Source organism: Talpa occidentalis, unplaced genomic scaffold (assembly GCF_014898055.3).
Source record: "Talpa occidentalis isolate TD23 unplaced genomic scaffold, MPIMG_talOcc4v2.1 talOcc4.2, whole genome shotgun sequence".
Lineage (NCBI taxonomy): Eukaryota > Metazoa > Chordata > Mammalia > Eulipotyphla > Talpidae > Talpa > Talpa occidentalis.
The window spans coordinates 38,306,963-38,329,190 of record NW_023602073.1 but is presented as its reverse complement, the minus strand read 5'-3'; the positions used below and the strand labels follow the sequence as shown (position 1 = coordinate 38,329,190).

At 49.9% G+C, this 22,228-nt stretch overlaps 1 long non-coding RNA gene across 1 annotated transcript; it reads right to left on the bottom strand.

The window, feature by feature from the left end:
* Positions 1-6,439: 6,439 nt before the first annotated feature.
* On the bottom strand, positions 6,440-19,490 carry LOC119252049 (uncharacterized). Its single transcript, XR_005126711.2, has 3 exons — positions 19,364-19,490; positions 17,605-17,795; positions 6,440-8,044 (listed from the first exon to the last, which is right to left on the bottom strand). It is a non-coding gene; the product is annotated as an uncharacterized LOC119252049 (long non-coding RNA).
* Positions 19,491-22,228: the final 2,738 nt, after the last annotated feature.

Below are 22,228 nucleotides of genomic sequence, written 5' to 3'. Positions count from 1 at the left end.
GGGGCGGGTCCTGATTCCCGGGGAGATGGTGCAGGGGAGAAAGTGTCCAGGAGGGAGGGAGCTCCAGAGACTGAACATGGGCAGCGGGTCCAGAAGGGGCAAGACTCAGGGCACAAAAGGAGGAGGCAGGGTGGGGGGACAGAAAGGGACCAGGACTGAGGGGGCCACGGGGGTGACAGAGGGGCCTAAGGCAGCAGCTTCCTCTGCAGAAGCCTTTTCCCTCCACCCTGCACTCACCAGCCCAGGTGTCTGTCTGGGCCAGAGCCCTGGAGAGAAGCAGCAGGAGGAGGGTTGGGGGCCCCATGACCAGCACTGCTGGGGTCTGGGGAGCTTCTGACTCCAGGCTGGTGGGTGGAGACTTACCTGGGCAGGCAGTGATGCTGACTGGTTCTCTGGGAACCTCCAGGCTCTGGGACTGAGAACTGGGGAGGAGTCACAAGTGTCCAGGGCCCAGCACAGGTGGTGGAGACAGAAGGGAGGCTAAGGGGGCAGTGGGGTATCCCCAACAGTAACCTTCCTGCCCTAGACACAGCCCTGGGGCCTGGAACTATGAGAACCAGACTAGGGCCCTGGGGCTTTGCTCCGGCCCCTCCTCTCCTCACCCAAAGCTTCCTCACCCTGTCTCGGGGACCCAAGCACTGGGTCTGCGTTTCCCAGTCATTTTCCTTCCCGGATCCGTGTCCAGTCTTATAAATTAGGGAGGACGCCAAGTATAACCTTGTTTAAGAGGTATCGCTCCCCATATTTACCACACTGGGAATAAAGCGAGTTTGATCATGTAGCTGTTTCATTTAGAATAATAGTAATAATCCAATGCATGTTAATAGAAAGTGTTCTTAAGAAAAATAACTTATTTCTGAAAATAGTCAGGGCAATGAGAAGAGTGGATCTTTCACGTGTTTTATGTTTGCAGTTGTCTTTCTTGTCTGTCTCATTGTTTTTTCTTGTCTGTCTCATTAGAAGACAGTAGGATTTTCATGCTTCCTTCTGCATTTAGCTGTGGTTCTGGTTGAAGTCTATGAAAAATGTCTACAGCCTCACACAAATATGTTGGAGTAGTGTTTTCACATTATTGTGAATATTCCACTTTGATACTAAATTAAATCTATACAGGTGGTATTTTCTCCCAGGTTATTTGCAAAGTGAAACCTGAAGCAATATCATTCAGTATTTCATATTCTGTTACATTTCCATAGTCCTCTCTTGCATATTGATGGGGTCTTGTGCTAATGTGTGGTTTTTTAAAAAGTAATATATTGCTCCACTAAGTTATAAAGCTCTTCAATGTTCATTATACCGGAATCCAATTATTTTTAAAAATTCATTTTATTTTTCACCACAAATCCAAAAAGTAAAAGTAGTGCTGGAAGTTGTCAAGTTAGTGATAGGACACAATTTTCCATGATTCTGTTTTTTTTCTGAGCACTTACATTTGGTCAAGGAGAAGTGACTGTCAGTTATCAATTGTCAGTTGATTTTCTTAAAGGAGCACACTCTCATTTTCAGGACAATGTCTGCCAATTAACCAAATCAAATAGCCACAGATTTTGTCATTCATTCCTTCATGTAAAGATGGCATTGCCTACAAAAAAAGAAAAACAGTCTAATTCATCTTATGCAAATATTTTTCTTGGTACATAATAGCTGGGAACGCAGCAGGAGTGTTCTGTGTGCACTTGCGTGTCATCGCATCAGGTGCTGTAAAATGTGGATCTGAGGATGACAGAATAGTGAAGATGATTTTTAATGCTTCAACCAACACTTTGAAATGAAACTGGCTTGGAGTTGTGTTTTGAGGTAAGTAGTTGCGAAGAATAACTACTACTACAGTTAGTAATATAAGCTCCATTTTAGTAAGTTTTATCTCAGCATATGTCAAAATAGTGAAAAAGCCAATGGTGTCTAAGTGACATTTTGAAAATAGTTTTGACCTCATGGATCTTATGATAGGTTCTGGGTGACTTCAAGGGCTCCACAACCACACTTTGAGAAATGCTTTTCTCAGTGAACCAGGGAGCATCTCCCAAGTGTTCTCTGCCTTTGCCTCCTCTTCACTTCCCAGCATCCCTCTCCCTGGCTGGCTCCTGCCTCCCCAAGCTGCCTTCCCTACAGATACAATGGAGAACAGAGAGAGGACCCTGGAGATGTCGAGTTTGCACTGTCATGAGTGATGGACACTGAGTAAAGGTGACAAAGACGCGTGTATACCTGACCTGAGCCAAGGGCTGGGAGGAAGGAGCGTGTTTATTATGAAAGCAGAGAAGTAGGAGCACTTATATTATTTTAAATAATATCGAAAGATGGAAAAATATATTAAAAACAGGGCCTCCCTGGTGGCATAAGGTTTAAGTCTGAGTGCTATCACTGCTTAGATCTGAGTTTGATCCCTGGCCAGGGAGCAACCCACATGGGGCAGCAGACCTCTCCTGTCTCACCCACCACTCCCCTCAGCAGTGGATTTCAGTGGATCGGCCTGTTCTGCTCCCTACTCTGTGTCTGGTGAATCCTCTCACCCTCTGCACCTCTGGCCTATACCCCAGTTCTTGTATACATAAATAAATAAAAATGAATCTTAAAAACAAACAAACAAACAAATAACATGCAGCATCAAGTATAAGATCCATCTCAGACCCAGGAAACAGCAGAGGCTGGGGACCCAGTGGTGGTGCAAGTGAAACAAAACACAATGGGGGACTCAGTCAGCTGGAGTCAGGCTTTGCAATCAAATGAGTTTGATGTCAAACTAGAGAGGGTCAGTCCACCATCCAGTGATGCCAGGCCAGGAAGCCTTGGCTGGTCTTCAGCCCCAGCCAGTAGTCAGGCACCATCTGGGAGACTCAAGGGATTGCTTTTAAGTTTGGCTTAATCTAGCCCTTTGTTTAATTTCTCTATATCCATATCTAAGTGACATATTTGTCTTTCTCCTTTGGGCTTGTTTCCATTAGCTCCATCCATGTTGCCCCAGATGGCATGAGTTTATGTTTCTTGATGAGTAGTATCCTATTATCTATGTACCATCCCTTCCACAGCTCGGCTACTGTAAATAGTGCTGCAGTGATCAGGGGGGTGCAGGTTTCCTTTGAAGTAATGTAATGTCCTCTGCGGGTTGCTGGCGCCTGCTGCCCTAAAGGGGGCCAGAATATCTGAGAGCACCTGCTTACTCTGCACAGGGGATTCCAGGAGGTTAGAAGTTCTGCAAACAGAACTTCTTCCCCAAATGATCTCCTGTTCCCTGCAGACATGCTGACTTGTGGCATGATCCCTGCTAACTAGAAAGACTTGTTCCAGCAGTAACTTATTCATGTGTATAAGCATAAACACAAATACACGCTATTTCCTTATCCCTTTGTTCATTTCTTTAATAAGAGCTTGGGCTGGGAGAGTGAGAGGCAGAGCCGCCCTAGAGGTCTCTCCCCAGCCTCCCCTGCAGCTAATTCATTTAGACTCTGAGTCTTCCTTCATAGCTGAGAACTTCCCATGGGCTGTCTGAGGCAGGGTAGATACCTTGGAATGGGACTGCTGGGTCCTACAGCAGATTCACAGTTAATTTTCTAAGAAACCTGGACACATTCCCATCAGGGCTGAACCAGTCTACATCCCCCAAAACAGTGCAGGACTGTTCCCTTTTCTCCCTGTCGTGCCAGCTCTTGTTATGTCTGGTCTTTTTGATATGGGCCCTTCTCACAGGTGTAAAGTGGTTTCTGACTGTGTTTTGAATCAGGGGATCTTGAATGGATCAAGAAGATGGGGTACACTTCACCCCAGTGAGAATGCCCACGTTAAAAAACCAGAAACAACAAATGCTGGAGGGGATGTGGAGGTAAAGGAAGCCTCTTGCACTGTCGGTGAGAATGTAAACTAGTCCAGACATGGTGGAAGGCTGTGTGGAGTTTCCTCAGAATACTGAAAATGGACCTAGGATGATCCAGGGATTCCACTCCTAGGAATCTACCCAAAGGACACAAAAACATTAATTAAAAAGGATATCTGCACCCCTATGTTTATTGCAGCACTATTTATAATAGGTAAGATATGGAAATAACCAAATTCCAAAAATAGATGACTGGATTGAGAAGATGTGGTACTCATACACAATGGAATACTATTCAGCAACCATTAAGATCATCCTCAAATCCACATTCTAAAATACCTGCTGTGCTGACCTGGAAGGACAAAGGGAGCTCTTCTGCATTCCCAAGCACTGTGTCCTGGCAACAGGGTGGTCCCCAGGAATGGGGGTTTCAGGTTTCCTGACACCCCCAAGAGAGGTTGGAGCTGAGCTGGGAGAAAGAGAAGAAGCTGCAGAGGAGACTGAGGAAGGAAAGAAACAGGATGGAGCCAGAAGGAGACCTGGAGGAGGCACATAGAGCCGAAAGACATGTGAAGAAACTGCACTTGCCTTTTGGTCGTGAACTGGATGACACAGATGTGGGTGAGAGACCCATGGGGAGGTGACAATGGCAGCTCTTGTCTTGATTTTGATTTTGCTCTTTTCCTCCCAGACTTGTCTGGTTGTTTCTGATCTTTCTTATGGGTCCCCACTGAAAGGTGTTTTGGATTTGGGACAGATTTTGGGCCTTGCTCTAGGCCAATTCCATTTGGGTGGACTTCAGGTGCTTAAGATCATCCTCAAATCCACATTCTAAAATATATGGTATGCAGGGAGAGGGGCACGCCAGACCCCGCAAACCTGCCTGCTCTAAATAGTTTCTGCCATCTGCCACATCAATACAAAACATATGAGCTTTTAATGTAAAGGAATTTATTTTATTTATTTATTTATTTATTTATTTTTATTTCTGCAAGAACCGGGTTACAGGTCAGATGTGCAGGAGAGTGAGAGGATTCACCAGAGACAGAGCAGGGAACAGAACAGGCAGACTGACGAAATACACTGCTGAAGGGAGCAGCGGGTCTGCTCACCATGTGGGTCGGTGGGGATCGAACTGGCACTGCAGAGGCTGCGGACAGCTTCACAGCACTGTGCTCAACCGCCTGTGCCACCAGGGAGGCCCTGGAAAGGAACTTTAATACAATTAGTAAACAATTCAGTGTCTCGAGAGTGATAGATAAGCTCCAGTCAGAAGTTGGCTCTCAAAGAGAATTTTTTCCTATATTGGTCACACACACTTAAGTTCATACAGGCAAGCCAACCCCAAGTTACCAAAGTACATTTGACTGAAGACAGTTGCTGCAAAGTGTCTTAGCCGGGTCTTCCACCTAGGTGGAAGTCCTTAGGCCATAGAAGTCTCTAGGCTCAAGGGCCCGCAGTGCAGATGGTCGTGCAGGGTGTTGAGTTGATAGGCTGCTGTCAGGGAGCAGGCCACCGGGGTCCCAGGGAGCAGAGCCTGGAAGTGCAGGTTTCCTGGTGTGGTGAACCGGGGTGCGAGCTAGCAGCAGGGCCAAGGAGAGGATTCAGCTGGAGAGCGAGTCTGAGTCCAAAGGGAGGCAGCGAGCTGGACTCCGGAAGAGTAGCCTCCAGCGAGTCTTTTACCCAAGCCAGTTGTTAGGACTGCTCTGAGTCTGCTTCAGGGAGCTGCTCTTATACCTTCTTACCAGGTTTAGGCTCAGGCACCATCTGCTTTATCAGTCTTTACCACTCAGTATATGGCCTCAGCTACTTTCACTCACAGAGCTCGCAGGCACCTTAATATTGTCAATTTTACTTGTAAGTTTTATATGTTTGTTATACTAACTAATGGGGGGCACAGAGTCAGGAACGCAGTGTCCCATGAATCTGATCTGGCCGTGGTGGGGCGCAGGCCCTGAATCGTGGCATCCCACGATTCGGTACGGGGCAAACAAGCTAGAGGGACATCCCCACTACTCTTTTGTTGCCTAGGATTTGGGCACCTAGTCTGGATGGGTGTCCCCAAACCCAGGGTCTCGGTGTAACTGAAGTCCGCTGACATGGACCCACCAAGGTTTAGGGAACAGCCAACCAAGGGAGGGGTTAGGTGAGGAGCTGAATACCCAGAGGCGAGGGCCTCCTGGGAAGGAGGATCAGACAGGTGACTTACCCCAAAGATCAAGGCTGGTGGTGGCTGTGAGTCTTCTGCAATGGAGAGGACAGGTCCCAGGGACAGGAAGGTGGCCCTGGGGCCAGGGGACACAGCCTTTCCAGGTTTTGGGCACCAAGATGAAAGGTTCGGTGTGGTACCGAAAAGAGCCCCGCCAAGCTTTCCCAAAGGAAGGGAAAATTTATTGCGCCCCAGGCGAAATTCATTGACCCAAGGTGGAGACCCCTGTGTGGAGTTGCACACGTTGTCACGGGGAGGCAGGTGGGAGACTGGGTTTGCAAGGGCGGGAAAAGTTTCTAGGGCGGGGAGGGCTTCATTGTCTGAATTTTCTAGGCAGGTGTAGGGCAGGACAGGACACAGTGCAGGTTTTCTGATCCCATGCAGACCGGGTAAAGGAGGAGTCAGAGTCCTCAGTGGTTTTGCAGGTTTTTATTGGGGTTCAGCGGGTACGTGGCAGGCAGGGGTGCTGGGGGGCTGGGAGGCTGGCAGTCCTCTCAGCCCCCAGAAAATCTTCACTCTATCTGGGCTCTCTGGCGTTCTCTGCTTCTGCTTTGGGCTTTTCCTCTTTCGGCTTCTGCTGCTGCTGCTGGCGTCCCTGCCCCTAAAATCCTAGTCTTAGCCCAGGTGAATCACATCTACCCATGCCCACACCCCACTCCAGGTGCCCGCCATCAGGCATGCACTCAGGACCTCAAAGATCCATCATCTATCCTGATGGCAGGAGGGCAGAAAAGCCTGATATTTTTCCTTACCCTACAGAGACCTAAGGACTCCATGCCCTGAAGCTCCTCAGATACCTGATGAGGAGGGATCCAGAGGGTGCCCAGATACTGCAGTAGGTGCCAGCCCTGCCTGGGGCTTGAGGGCATTCTCTGGGGATCCTGCTCTCTCTGGATTCATATTGTATCAGACTGTTTTCTCTGGGGAGCTCATCCTGATACTTTGATCATGGTGCTGCACAGTCTGGGCACTGCCCGACTCCACTGGTGCCATTCATATAGACAGCATGACAATCCCTGGGTAGTGCCATGTGGTGGCCTCCACAGAGCTCTGTGCCTTCACTGAGCTCCTATAACATGTACTAGCTGTATCCCCCACCCCCATGGCAGTGCCCTCTGACTACCCTGCCCACATGCCCTGCAAGCAGGAGCCATGTCCTTAGCTCATGCTCTTCTGCTCAGTTCCTGCTGCCGGCCTGCCAGTAACAGGCATCCCATTAAGGCTTGGGCTCCCTTGCTGCTCCTGCACCTCTCACAGCCTTGCTCTAGCTGGACCTTTTGTCTGCTTCTGCTGCCCCCTCCCAATACCTGAGTGCCGCCTTCTGTCTACAGGGAATGTCCCCGGATCTCACTGTCCACCCTCGACCCAGGCAAGATCCAGAGCTGACCTCAGGGCTCCCTGGGCCACAAGTATCTCTGTTTCCTGCACAAGAATGTGAGTTTCCAGCTTCTGCACATCTGGCACTCACCAGGAAGGGCAGAGCGGAGTATGGACTGCCACCGGGGACAGGAGTGCTTGTCAGCCTCTGTGCCAAGGCTTTGTCATTTTCTCTGGGGCAGGCAGATAGGCTGTGAGCATCGCTTCTATCAAATATATTGGCCAGCATTTATTCACCTCTTACTGCATGCCAGATGCCCCCAGCAATGCTATCAAGTCTGTTCTATTCTTATCCCCTTTCCATGGAGGAGAAGGCAGACTCCGCGCAGTTAAGCAACTTGCTGCCTTCACACAGCCAGTGTTCATGGAGGCAAACCCACATCATGTTCTTAACTGCCGGTGCACTGTGTCCCCCTGTTTCGGGGGGACAGTGTTTCTCTCCCTTGGCAATGGCAAAACTGGCACTCCCAGCCCGAGGCAGGAAGGATAGTGGCTGGAATGGGGAACCCCAACTCCTGAGGAACTCCTTTTGTCGAGCACCTGCCCCGTGCTGGCTGTTGTTGCAGGTGCTGGGGAACTAGACAGCCAGCCAGATAGCTCCAGCCCTCACGGTGCTCATTCTGTAGTTGGGGAGGCAGACAGGAAAGCTGTAAAATAAGAAAATTCACATAAGGATTCAGGCGGATACTAGCAGTAATGAAAATGTGCCAGAACGGTTGGTACGCAGGGAACGAAACCAGCGAAGAGCCTGCCCGTGTGGAGCGTGGAGCGTCCTTCGAGCAGATGGTGAGGCGGGCCAGCGTGATTGGGACAAGGGCGGGGTGGGAGCTTCGCCGCCTCTCACAGTGGGCTCAGAAGAGGCCCCACTGAGGAAATACGGGAGAAGAGAGGAGCCCGCCCTGAGGAGAGCAAGGAGGAACATTCCCGCCAGTGCCAGGCTGTGCTTAAGGACAACAGGCCTCGAGGTGTGCTCTGGGGGAGGCAGGCAGTGGGCTGGAAGGTCACCTGCGCCAGGGTCTGCAGCCACGGAAAGGGGTTTGGACTATGTCAGAGGAGCACTGGGAGACCCAGGGGGGTTCCAAGCAGGATAGTAATGTGATCTAATTTATTAAAGAATTTGGGGTACAGCTGGACCCCTTCCCACTCCCCACACATACCACCTGACAGAGCACCTCTGGCAAGCAGCGGCCCAGCCGCTACAGGGGCCACCCAGGCTGGAGGAGGCGAAGGATGTGTGGAGATAAGAGTGAAGGCTACTTGGTGACAGCGCAAACAGGAAAAGGACATGGTGAGATTAGTCCGGCAGGTGGTGGACGTGAGTCTGAGAGATGAAGATGGGAGGAGAGGAGTTGGGCGCCACCCTTGGGTTCTGTCGATGGAGATGAGGAGGTGTGGGGTAGCCAGGTGTCAGGTCTAGGGTGTGGACCCTTTCTTGGCCCGATCCTGGGCAGAGTGCCTGACAGAGGACGGGGTCTCAGAGACGGGCATGAGTCCACTCCAACCCTGGGGGCGGGGAGACGCTCACACCTGCACTCAGGTCGGCCTGGCCCTGCTGTTGAAGATGACATCAGGGCACCAGGAGTGAGCCCTGGCACTGGGCCCTCTTCCTCCCTGCTGAGGGAAAAGAAAGCCTGGGGTGGGCGTGGGGGACCTGTGCTCTTAGTCCCAGTAGATCCACACCTTGTAGTGTTGTGTCAACAGTGAGATGTTCTTTCCACCTCCAGGTGATTTTATTCAAAAATTGAGTTTCTCAGGGCCTTCCTGGTGGTGCAGGGGTTAAAGTCTCAGCACTATGAAGCTCTCAGCAGCCATTGTGGCCTGAGTTCAATTCCCAGCCAGGGAGCTACCCACATGACAGAGCTGACCTCTCCTGTCTCCCCTGCTGCTCCCCTCAGCAGTGTACTCAGTAGATCTGCCTGTTCTGCTCCCCACTCTGTCTCCGGTGAATCCTCTCACCTCCCACATTTCTGGCCTTCACCCAGTTCTTACATGCATAAATAAATGAAATATTTTTTTTAAAAAAACTAAGTTTAAGGACCTCCCCTGGTGGCGCAGTGGTTGAGCGCTGGGCTGCGGGGCTGCCCGCAGCCTCTGCAGCGCCTGTTCGATCCCCGGCCACCGGCGAGGGTCCCATCAAAAAAAAAAGAGTGAAATTCCAAGTGTACAACAACTAAAAACAAAAAAATTGAGTTTAAAAAAAACTGAGAAACAGGAAATAGAAGAAATGATTTTAATTTTCTGGGGTGTTGCCATTAAAGAACTAGGGACAGGTGGTGGGGCTGGGAAAAACACGGAACCCTCAGAGATGGCACAAGGGCTTCTGAGCCCTCTTCTCCTTCAGTCCCTGCCCCACCCCTCACTCTGACACAAGCAGTTCAAAGCTCCCCAGAATCTTCATATGGGGTACCCATGCCCCAGGTCAGCCCCCTCCTACCAAGCCCAGGTTCTTCCACCTGTTCAACCAGAATCTGCGAGCAGCGCAGCAGCGCCCCCGTGTGGCCACAGGGCTGAGCACAGGAGACCAGAGCTGCCCTTTCTGCTCAGCCAGGCCCTGCAGAGGGCTCCTGGGGCTCCCAGCAGCACAAAAAGGGCTTTGAACACAGCGGAGCCCCCATCCATGTCAGATATGAAGTATAAAGTGTTTCCCAAAACCCCACACTTATATCAGTGTTTCCTCCCCATGGACTGCCTTGGGGCTGTAGGATCTCCTGTCATTACAGCAGGTCCCAGGTGGGGAACCCCACAAACAAACGGGGTGCCCTCAGTCACCTGGGATGGAACATAAGACACCTGAGTCCCTGTTCCTTTCTCCTGCCGCTGCTTCTAGAGTTGGAGTCAGTCTAGTTTGTCTCTAACCATGGGATGGGGAGGGGAGGAGCTGCCTGGGGTATTAGATCCTGGGGCGACCTGGGGACACCCTGGGAAAGTAAGGCTAGAACAGAAATAAGGACATGAAAGGAGCAGAGGTTACAGGAGGGGAGAGGAGAAGCCAGGGGAGAGAACTGCCCGGCCTGGGAGACAGCTGTGGGCAGCCTGGAGAGGGTCTCCAGGTTCTGGCCTGAGAGAGCAAAGGGTAGAAGCTATGCCACCCCTGTAGGCACCAGCCCTAGCCCCAAATTCCAGGGGTCTCCAGGCTCCCACCCCCTGTGGACGACCTCCCCAGTAACTGGTTGTCATGGTCCCAGTTGTCCCTTCCTCCCCTGTGACAACCAGGCCAGGGACCTGAGGGCCTGTGCTGACCTGCAGCAGCCGCTGACCCCACTGAGGCTACAGGCATCAGTGATGGCCCCACAGACGCCCCACAGCCACTTCCCAGCAGCAGTTCTGACACCCTCCGCAGCTGCGGCTCAAGGGGTTCCCTCTCCTTCGGAGACATGCACCCAGACCCGCAGGCTGGGTCCTCAGGCCCGATTCTTTGCCGCCCCCAACCCATGAACTTAGGAGCTCCGCAGCCCCACCCCAATGTCTTTTCTACCTTGATGAGCGACCCAGGGCTTGGGGGGTGCAGAGTAAGTGTGTTCCATGCAAATCCATAAGCTGAATTCTAATCCCCAATGTGATGGTATTTGGAGGTGGGGCCTTGGGGGATGATTAGGTGATGAGCTAGGGCCTCATGAATGGGATTATGTCCCTGGGAGACACTCCAGAGAGCTCCTCACCACATCCACTGTGTGAGGGTGCAGTGGGAGGGCAGCCAGCTATGAATAGGGAAGAGAGCACTGGAATTTGCTGGCACCTTGATCTTGGACTTCTCAGACTCTAGGACTGCGAAAAATGAATTTCTAGTGTGCATGTATCTGTTTATGATGTTCTGTTATCATAGCCCAAATGGACAAGTGTTCAAAAGCCAGGAGACTGTTCCCCAGAGTCCCATGTGCTGCAGTGTCCCTTCAGTTGTCATCTGGGTGACAGTGTTGTGACCCCCAACCGGATGGACACACTTCCTGGCCCAAGAGACATCAGAGGCAGGTGGTGGCCAGCACCACCTGTCTTCCCTGCTGTGTGGTGAGAGGCTAAGGAAACTGAGATGAAATGATAGTAGCAGACACACACAGATCTCAAGAAATGCCCATTTTGAACAGTTGTGTCCCCGAAAATTCATATATTGAAGTCCTATCCCTCAATATGATTGTACTTAGAGATACAGTCTTTGAAAATATAACTAAGGTTAAATGAGGTCATACGCCTGGGGCCCTAATCTGAAAGGACTGGTGGTTATGAGAAATATCAGAAATCTCTCTCTCCCCAACTTGTGTGCATGCACACACATGACACATGCACACACACGCACACACGCACACAGAGGAAACACCATGTGAGGCCATGTTGTGAAGTCCCAGCTACAAATCAGGAAGAGAACCCTCATCAGACACCAGCTTCCTAGCACTTTGATCTTTGATTTCTAGCCTCCAACTGCTTGAAAATGCTGCAGGGGGCCTTGTTGCCCCAGCCAGGTAGGATACTGACAAGCAGCAAAGAGAAAGGGCCTCACACCGCGGGGCTGAAGATCTGGCATCCCTTTGTGCCGGGGACCAGCCTCCGGCAAAATGTCATGTCAGGGGTTCCTGAAAGGATGAGACGGGCTCAGCGAAAACGAATGAACTGAAACTTAGGGACTGAGGGGAAGGGAATGAGGAGACACCGACACTTGGTGAGGTGTTAGTATCTTCTGCTGAGAGGCTCAGCAGGTTCTTTATACATTTTTTGCAAGCAGTGAGATGACATTATCATGTGCATACAAACAAAGCAGAAACAATCAGTGCATCTCTTTTTCTATGGGCTTTTGACCACTACGTGCTCTCAGCAAGAAGGCAACCTTCAAGGCTACTAAAGAACTAAGCCTTACACTAGAACTCATTGTTTCAACCAAACAATAACCTAAGACAGTAGATAGCCACCAGTACATCCCTATCAGCCAAAGCCTAAGCAAGAAAAGACTTTTCTTATTCTCATGGCCTTCACAGCAAGAGCTGGCTGCTACCCAGCTATCAGAACTTTTTCTATTTAGAAACTCCTAACTCAAATAGCTTCATTTAAAAACTTTTTCAAGAAACTTCAAGGGAAGGCAAAAGAAGGACCCACTATAATTATTGTATTGTAATGCTTGTCAGGCATGTTCAACAAACCATCTCCCATTGTCAAGTGGGCCAAACTGCCCAACAACTAATTTCTAAACAATTTTTCGTGCTATTTACTTACAGTATGCTGATACATATAATTTATTGCCTAATATACTTTCTGATAAATTTTTCTCTCTCTATGACCAAGAACAAAAAGCAAAGGGATGCCAGATCTTCAGCCCCACGGTGTGAGGCCCTTTCTCTGTGCAGCTTGTCAGTATCCTATCTGGCTGGAGCAACAAGGCCTCTTGCAGCACCTTTGCTTTTTATTCTTGGTCATAGAGAGAGAAAAATTTATTAGAGAGTATATTGGGCAGTGGATTGTACGTGTCAGCAGACTGCAAGTAAATGGCACGGAAAATTATCTGTTTAGAAATTAGTATTAAACAGGGCCTCCCCGGTGGCGCAGCGGTTGAGCGCTGGGATGCGAAGATGCCCGCGGCCTCTGCGGCGCCGGTTCAATCCCCGGCTGCTCCCGGCCACCAAAGGAGGGTCCCACATGGTGCGCAGACCTCTCCTGCCGCCCGCTGCTCCCCTCAGCAGTGTACTTCGGTCCTTCTGCCTGCTCTGCTCCCCGCTCTGGCTCTGGTGAATTCTCTCACCCTCCCGCGCTTCTGACTGTACCCAGTGCTTGTATAAACAAAACAAACAAACAAACAAATAAATAAAACATGCCTCTATTAAAAAAAAAGAAATTAGTATTAAACAATTTGGCCCACTTGACAATGGGAGACAATTTATTGAACATGCCTGACAAGCATTACAACACAACAGTTAGAGTAGGTCCTTCCTTTGCCTTCTCTTGAAGTTTCTTGGGAAAGTTTTTAAATGAAGTTAACTGTGTGAAGAAGTTTCTAGGTAGAAAAAGTTCTGATAGCTGAGAAGCAGCTGGTCTCCGGCTGAAGGCCATGTGAATAGAAGAGTCTTTTTTTTTTTTTTTATTTTTATATTCCCCCATACAATTGCAAGTCTCCGGCTGAAGGCCATGTGAATAGAAGAGTCTTTTTTTTTTTTTATTTTTATATTCCCCCATACAATTGCAACCCCCCCATTCTGACCCCAAATCCCTCCCCTCCCGCCCCCACCCCCCAAAAAGTGTCTCTGGTTCATAGTTGTTGTTGATTTTGATTTTCACTTTCTTATAGTTATTCATTTTCCTGGTCCCTTATTTAAGTTTTCTAGATTCCTGCTATGAGTGAGACCATGTGGTATTTTTCTTTTTCTTGCTGACTTATTTCGCTGAGCAGGATCCCTTCCAGCGCCATCCATGTTGCTGCAAATTGCATGTGTTTATCTTTTTTGAATGCTGAGTAATATTCCATGGTGTATATGTACCACATCTTCTTGATCCAGTCATCTATTTTTGGGCATTTGGGTTGTTTCCAAAGCTTAGCTATTGTAAATAGTGCTGCTATGAACATAGGGGTGCAGGTGCTCTTTGGAATTGATGTTTCTGTGTCCTTTGGGTAAATACCTAGGAGTGGAATTGCTTGATCATATGGAAGCTCTATGTTTAGTAGGTCCAGAAATCTCCACACAGCTCTCCACAGTGGTTGGACCAGTTTGCACTCCCACCAACAGTGTAGAAGAGTTCCTTTTTCTTCACAACCTCGCCAACATTTGTTGTTGCTAGTTTTTTTAATATGTGCCGTGAATAGAAGAGTCTTTTGATGCTGAGGCTTTAGCTGATAGGGATGTACTGGCGGCTATCCGCTGTCTTAGGTAATTGTCTAGCTGAAATAATAAGTTTTAGTGTTAGGTTTGGTTTTTTATCTATTAACCTTGACGGCTACCGTCTAGCTGAAACCTGTAGGAGCCAGTAGTCCATGGGAATAAAATACTCTGTCTCTGCTCTACACATGATAATGCATTTTTTGATTACTAAAAATGAATAAATAAAGACCTGCCGAGTCTCTCGGCAGAAGATACTGGCACCTCACCAAGTGTCAGTGTCTCCTCACCACCTCATCCCCTTCCCCTCAGCCCCTTTCGCTACACCTAGGCCGTCTTTTCCTTTCAAGGACTTCTGACACGACATTTTGCCGAAAGCTGGTCTGCGGCAAGAAAACATACTTCTTTCAACCCCCTAGTGTGTGTATTTGTTGACCCAGCCTGAGCAGACCAAGGCAACTCCAAACCAAAATCCAGGCAACTCTCCCTTTCAGTTTCAGATGTACCCAGCTTTACAGGACTGGTCATAGCGTATATTCATGTGCTGTCATCGATATGCAGTGACATTCTGTGCCAGGCATGGTTCTGGGCCTGGTGATCATTTCATGAAATCAGAGAAAAAAATACTGCTTTCCTGATGCTTCCATCTGACAGGAAAACAGACAACAAATGAGAACATCGCAAGAAGAATAAAGTGTGATATGTGTTCTTGTCCATCACTAAGAAAACAATGCCCCAAATAAAAGCATCTTTTATTTTCCCCCTTCTGCTGGGTGACAGGGTCAGTGGGCAGCTTCTCTGCTCCATGTACACGGGCAGGGGGTGCAGTGGTCCAGAACACCCAGGAGGGTCCCTCCCAGGACGACAGGGGTTGCAGGCTGTGGGCTGGGGCTCACTGGGGCTGCTCACTGCGTGGTTTGGCTGTTCCCAGCTGAGCTCCTGGGCTCCAGGAGGGAGTGTCGCCTGTGGACAAGTCAGCCCCACTGGGGATCTGCTGTCAGATCCTCAGAATTCAAAGTGTCATTGTCCCAAAGCTCTTCAAAGATCAAAGGGAGGGAGGTGGTCACACCCCTAGGTAGGCGGTGGCGGTGTCACGCTGCGGAAGGGCATGTGGGGTGGGTGTTGTCAAGCCTGTCTTGGGAAAAGGCCCCTGTACAGTGTGTCAGAAAGTGGCAGGAGTTAGAGGAAAACTCCAGCAGGGTGGACGCCCAAGGCAAGCAGATGGGAGGGGCACTTGCCAATAAGGTGGTCAGGGCGGGCCTCACTGGGTGACAGTTGAGCAAAATTGAAGCAGGAGACTGAGGCTCAGGGACTTGCGGGGACCCCTTCCTGGGTGGCCTCTACGTGTATAAGGCTGCGCGGCGCAGGCACTCAGGCTGCGGTGGGAATGGAGGGGATCCGTTAGCCAGACTCCTGCAGGGAGCTGTGGGCACCCCCTTCCTGCTCTGGCCCTCAGAAGCCCTGGGCTGGGGAGGGAGGAGGCATTGCTTTGGGAGGAAGATGGTGGCGTGGTGAGGGTGGGGGGGGGAGAGCTGCGGTGGGCAGCTCACTCAGTCTCCAGTCTCTCTCGCGTGGCCAGGGTGGTGGTGACTGCCGTGAGGACCCTGGGGCTATCGCACTGCGGGGGGCTGGGCATGTGAGGAGGGCGCTTCCCCTCTGGTTTTCTCCCCCACACCTCACAACCACCATCTAATCATGAGAAAACCTCAGACAAACTTGAACGAGTGACATTGTACAAAGTATCTGTCCAGTACTCTTCACAGCTTTCAAGGTCATGGAAACAGGTAAGAACTCAGAATCTCAGAAGAGTGTAGAAAAACGGGTGAAATCCAAAACAGGTCTGTAGTGTAGCTAATGGTATTATACCAGTGTTAGCTTCTCGGCCTTAGCATAGCTTTGTTAGATGTTAACACCAAGAGAAACTGGGTGAAAGGAGTAAGGGACCTCTGCGCTAGCTTCACAGCATTTCTGTAAATCTAATGTGATTCAAAGAATAACTTTAAAAAGTGAAATGAGGGCCTCCCTGGTGGCGCAAGGCCTTAAGTCTCAGCTCTGTGAAGCTATGGGCCGCCACTGCAGCACAAGTTCCATCCCTGGCCAGGGAGCTACCCACATGGCGCAGCAGACCTCTCCTGTCTCCCCCGCTGCCCCCCTCAGCAGTGGATCTACCTGTTCTGCTCCCCACTCTGTCTCTGGTGGGTCCTCTCACCCACCCTGCCCGGCACCTCTGGCCTATACCCAAGTTCTTCTACAAAATAAATAAAATTTTTAAAAAATGTTACAGGCCTCTTCTTTTTCCTCTGCAAAGTAGGAACATATCAGGTAGTGGGAGAACACAAGGTCTTGGCCTCACCTAAATGAGATTCAAACAGTATCCCACCCCCCACCCCCAGCACAGAAGTACTGACTGACCTCCAGGAGGGTCACCCTCCGAAGTTCCTAGATCCCCCTCCCATGGCAGGAGCCATCTTCCCGTTCTGTAGCACGTGTCCCAGGCAGCGAGCTGGTTAGCAGCTGCCCCGCCCCAGCACCCCACCTTCTGAGGCCCACTTTTATGATGACCCCCTTTTCCCTGATGATCAAAGCTGGAACCCTCCACTCCCTCTGCACCACCCCTGCCCGCAGCAGTGTGACTATGTGCTCCAGCCCCTGCAGGACACGCTGAAGAAGCCTGCCCTGTGCACAAGGCTCACACATGCGGGTGCAGACAGGGCTTTGGTTCTAGCACCGGAACTGATCGGAGAGCTCGCTGCCTCAACAAAGCTTATGCAGATGCAACAGCGCCAGGAGATGGTGCCGGAGTGATGGACAGCTCTCAGAGGAGGCCGGATACAGGTCAGCAGTGATGGTCAGCAGGCATTGGTGCCAGAGATGCCAGTGTCACAGCTCGTAGAGATGCCATTGTACCAACAGCAAACAGCCTTAGAGAGGCTGGGCATAAGCCATCTGCAAACAGCTCTTTTAGAAACACCAGGGACAGGGCCTCCCCAGTGGCGCAGTGGTTGAGCGCTGGGTTGCGAAGCTGCCTGCAGCCTCTGCAGCGCCGGTTCGATCCCCGGCTGCTGGGTGAGGGTCCCACATGGCACACAGACCTCTCCTGCCGCCCGCTGCTCCCCTCAGCAGTATACTTTGGTCCCTCTGCCTGTTCTGTTCCCTGCTCTGGCTCTGGTGAATTCTCTCACCCTCCCGCGCTTCTGACTGTACCCAGTGCTTGTATAAATAAATCTTAAAAAAAAAAAAAAGAAACACCAGGACAGACTGACGATGCTCTCTGCAGGCAATGTTAGAGGCAGGGCCAGAGGGAGTTATAGTGATCAAGTCTCCAGAAAGGTCTCAAAATATATTGTGATTTTGAAGTCTGCGGAGGTCTTTACAAAGAAGTAAAGTGGAGTACTTACAAATCTAGGAATACTTACAAATCTGACCTGCAGCCGTCTATCAAGTGGCTCAAGCTGGCTCCCGCTCTGGCTTGTATCCTCTTCAGGGTGCCACCTTTCAAGCCTGAGGGGTCCCTTTATAATCCCAGCTCTTTGGTTGGTGCCAGTGGAGCTCCAATCAGATTGGTCCATTTAGAGACCTGCATGGTCTCATAAACCTTCAATGGTACCTGTGAGAGCGTGAACCTGATTGGTTCATTTACAATTCTGGCACTGTGTTCATAAATGAAACACCTGCCAGCATGTCCAGATGCTTGAGGTCAGGTAGTGTCTCTCTGAAGTGCAGGCCGCTGTCACTAAGAGCCCACTAGACAGGACCACAGTCTGCACACAGTAAAGTCCCCTCTCCCCACGGCATCAGGGATCACAGTGGGAGTGGGCTTTAGCAGGGCCAGAAACTTACCTGAGCATCCAGGCTCCCCTCTATCACAGCCCACCAGGCCGGTCTACCACCTGCCACAGCACAGCCCAGGTCAATGCTGCCAGAGCTCAGGGATGCCCACAGACTGCACACTGAGCTTGGGGCCGGGCACAACATGGGCCTCTCTCCCCATGGCTTCTGTCAAACCTTGCTGCTGAAGCGGCCTCAGCAAAGCTGGTCACACCCCACTGGTTGTACCAGGTGGCAGGGGTCCTCATTTAATGTAACTGCTAGAAAATGACCACTGGCCAGTTCTGCCCCCAGAGGACAATCTGTCCCCAGAGGACAAACCCACTGGGGCTGCTGTTCCCTCTTGAGTGGCTCCTGGCAGTGTGGACAGCACGTGGCCCCTCGGTGAGTTTGAGAGTGACTCGGCTGTGACAGGCCTGGCAGAAGCTGTGGCCACAGAAGCTGTGGCCCAGGGGTCCCTGTATTCTAGGCAGACACTGCAGGTCCCCTCTGCCAGGAGGGTCCAGTCACAGCCTTGTCATGACTGTCCCACAAGGCGGGTAAGGAAGGGGAAAAAACGGAGGGCAGAGGAGACGGTCAGGGAGGAGGTGACCACACTTGCCCTGGTCAGTCTGCAGGACCCTACTCCCTGCCCTGCACACTCTCACCTTCTCCTGTCTCTGCTTCCCAAGGCACCCCAGGCCTTCCTCAACATGGACCTTCACCAGCATCTCTCTGCTCCCCACACCAGGCAGGGAGGGCTCACAGGGGCTGACATCACCTCCACTTTCTCTCCCATCTCACTTGCTTTCATCACCAGAGCAACATCAGGAGGATTTTTTCAAATTTGACTTGTCAATAGAAGAGCTACCTGGGCAGGTAGTGGGCGCCCGTCACTAAGAGGACCCAACCCTCAATCTGGATGTTTCCAGTGCATGTGACCACACTGAGGCCTCAGCCCCCTCAGCTCGCAGACCCTTCCTTACTGCAGCTGTCACAGCAGGGGGCCCTGGGTGGTCAGAACCCTGGGTCTCCTGCTGTGTAGCCTGGGCTGGGCTTCTGAGTCTCACTCCCCACAGTCATTAGTTATGCTGGGATCGTGGTATCTGACAACTCACAGGGCGTCATGGGTTAAACTGAATAATCCATGCAAATGTTTGTCTTATTTTCATTATTGCCTTTTTCTTCGTTTTTTTTTTTTTTTTCATCATGAAAACTCAATTCAACACTTTCTCCCTCTCCCAGGGTTTTTTGTGCGGGTGTGTGTGTGATTGCACAACATTGTTACAGCAACAACAGAAATAAAAGAACTTTTATAGCAAAAATCTTACCTCCCATCCCAGTAGCAAATACAATAATAATACTTACCTTTCTGTGTTCTCCAGTGTGGCCATGAATACAAGGAGATTCATCCTGAACACAATATTGGGTAGAGACTTGGGGACACCAGCTTGGGTTTGACATGAGATCCTCTCCCTGCTGTACATGGAGGGTTACCCTGGGAACATGAGAGAGCCCCAGAATGAGAAAGAAACATCAGTTCACCCACCTAACATTATACTTTCCACTAGGAGCTGAGGTGGACCCTGCTCCATCTTCCTCCCTTCCTGGACTGTGGACAAAGGCTCAGCTCAGGAACTGGGGTGACCTGGGCTAATCCTGCCCCTGGGCCAGGCCAGCAGGCCACACACTCCTCCCTCCCCCTGTGGGACTCCCTCCAGCTCTGATCTAGAGAGAGAGAAGCTGCAGCCCATAGTGCCCCGATTCTGAGGCCGGTGGGTTTTCTATGAAAGTTGGGGTTTGGGGGACAGAGCTGCCAAGGGTGAAGGTGCCACCACATCCTAGCAGGGGCCTGGAAGGGGTGTCCTCCCAGATCCTTACACCTCAAGGCAACCATGAGATATTTCTAAGCCTCCTCCTCTTTTTCAGGTCCAATTTTTACAGTCCTGTCCTGCTCAATAATGGCTTTTCCATGGAACTGTGTTTACTGAGGTGTTGTGCTGACACTCTTTATGTGCGATTTCAATTAATTTATTCTGGGACTTAATATTAATTGATTTCCCATCATCTATGCTGTGTATCTTGTTGTTCCTGTTATACACACACACACACACACACACACACACACACACACAAATACTCCCATCTCCTTGGGAACCAGATCCTCACTCAGCACTGGGGGTTACTCTGACCCTCTGTCTCTGGTTCCTTTCAGAGCCGCCCTCTCTGCAGTGTCTCTACTCAGCAGTGTCTGAGCAGCCCCAGAAGTCCCTGCACCTCCTGTCTCTGCCCTTGTGGGAAACCAGCCCCTCACCCTCCATGACAGCGAGGAGGCGAAGGCAAAGTCCTGAGGTCAGTGATGGAGGAGACAATTTACTTTTTTTTCTTTTGCTTAAGAACTTTTCTTTTTTTCCCTCATTGTATTATTGAGTTAGCATTGGTTTACACACTGTATGTGTTCAGAGGCACAGGGTCACCCCTCTTCAGATGTTTGTTACCACATCACACCCACCAAAGGGCCCCCATGGTCCTCCACCATAGCCCATTGGGCCCTCTTCCTACCTTGTTTCCTGCTCTTACCCCCACCTTATAGCTTCATTTCTGTACTCATATTTCTAGAGTTTGGTTTGGTTTTGTTTCATCTGTCTCTGCTTTGTTTCCTTATATTCCATATATGAATGAAATCATCCAGTATTTAACTTTCTCCTTCAAACTTATTTCACTTAGCATAATCCCATCCACATCTATCCATGTTGCTGCAAATTCAATATTTCATCCTTTTCACAGCTGAGTAGTATTCCATTGTGTAGATAGCTTGTGTTCTTTATCCCCTCATCTGCCATTGGGCACTTAGGTTGTCTCCATCACTTGGTTATGGTGACAGTGCTGCAGTGACCATAGGAGGCGTATATTCCTTGGAAATAATGTTTTACCTTCTTGGATAAATGGAATGCTTGACCATGGGACAGGTCTATTTTGAATATTTTGAGGAACTGTCATTTGTTTTCCATTGGGGCAGGACTGAACTCGTGTGGTATCCATAGAAAAGGGAGGTTCCAGGTTTCCTGCCCCACCCAAGGAAAGGTGGAGCTGAGAAGGGATGAGAAGTTACAGAAGGGGAGCTATAAGTGGAGCAAATAGACATGTGAAGAAGAAACCATGTTTGCTTCTCAGGCTTGGACTTATGCCAGAGAGTTCAGGACATGGAAAGAGACACGTGAAAGAGACAAAGACGTGGGTGAGGGACCCATGGGGAGGTGGACAGTGGTAGCTGTTATCTTGATGTGGATTTTGATTTTCCTCTTTTCCTTCCAGACTTGCCTGGCCTCTCCTGCCTCTGTCCCATGGGTCTCTAGCAGTAGATGCCTTAGTCTGTGGCAGGCTTTCGGGCCTCAGTGGGCCTGCTTAGAGCCAAGCCTGTTTGGCTGGGCATTTACCCACTTGGGGGTTGGGTAACTTTGGGTGCTTCATTTGGCAACTATTTTAACTATATTCTGTTCTCTTTCGCTATTGCACACTAATTCTCTATTGCACACTAAGTGTATTAAAGTTCGTTTATATTGAAGGTCTTACACATTAGAGAATGTTTTGTCTTTATGCAGCTGATGACAGATCCCATGTAGAGTGTGCAGGTTTGAGGGTCAGGGGAACCCCTCATTCTGTCCACTAACAGGAGCAGATTCCATTTCCACCCACCATGTACCAGAGTTCCTTTTCCTCCACACCCTTCAATGGGCCATTCTCACAGGTGTAAGGTGGTAACTCATTGTGGTTTTAATTGGCATTTTCCTGATAGCGTATGATGATAAACATTTATCCATGTACCTATTGGCCACATGTGTGTGTTCTTTAGAAAAGTACCTATTTAGCTCTTCTGCTTCTGTTTTGGTTGGGTTGTTTTCTTGTTTTGGAGTTCTTTGTAGATCTTGGATAGTAACTCCTTCTGGATATATGAGATGCAAATATTTTCTCTGACTCAATATTGTCTTTTCATTTTAATGATAGTTTCCTTCACTATGTCGAAGCTTTTTAGTGTGATGTGAATCCATTGGTTTCTTTTTGCTTTTGTTTCCTTGGAGCACAGAATATAATATGGGCGGTGAAAATACTCTGCATGATATTATAATGATGGAACAGGTTTGTCCAACATCCACAGAATGGACAACACCAGGACTTTGGCAACTATGACATGCTGGTCCATCACTGGTAACACACGTGTTCATCTGGTCTTAA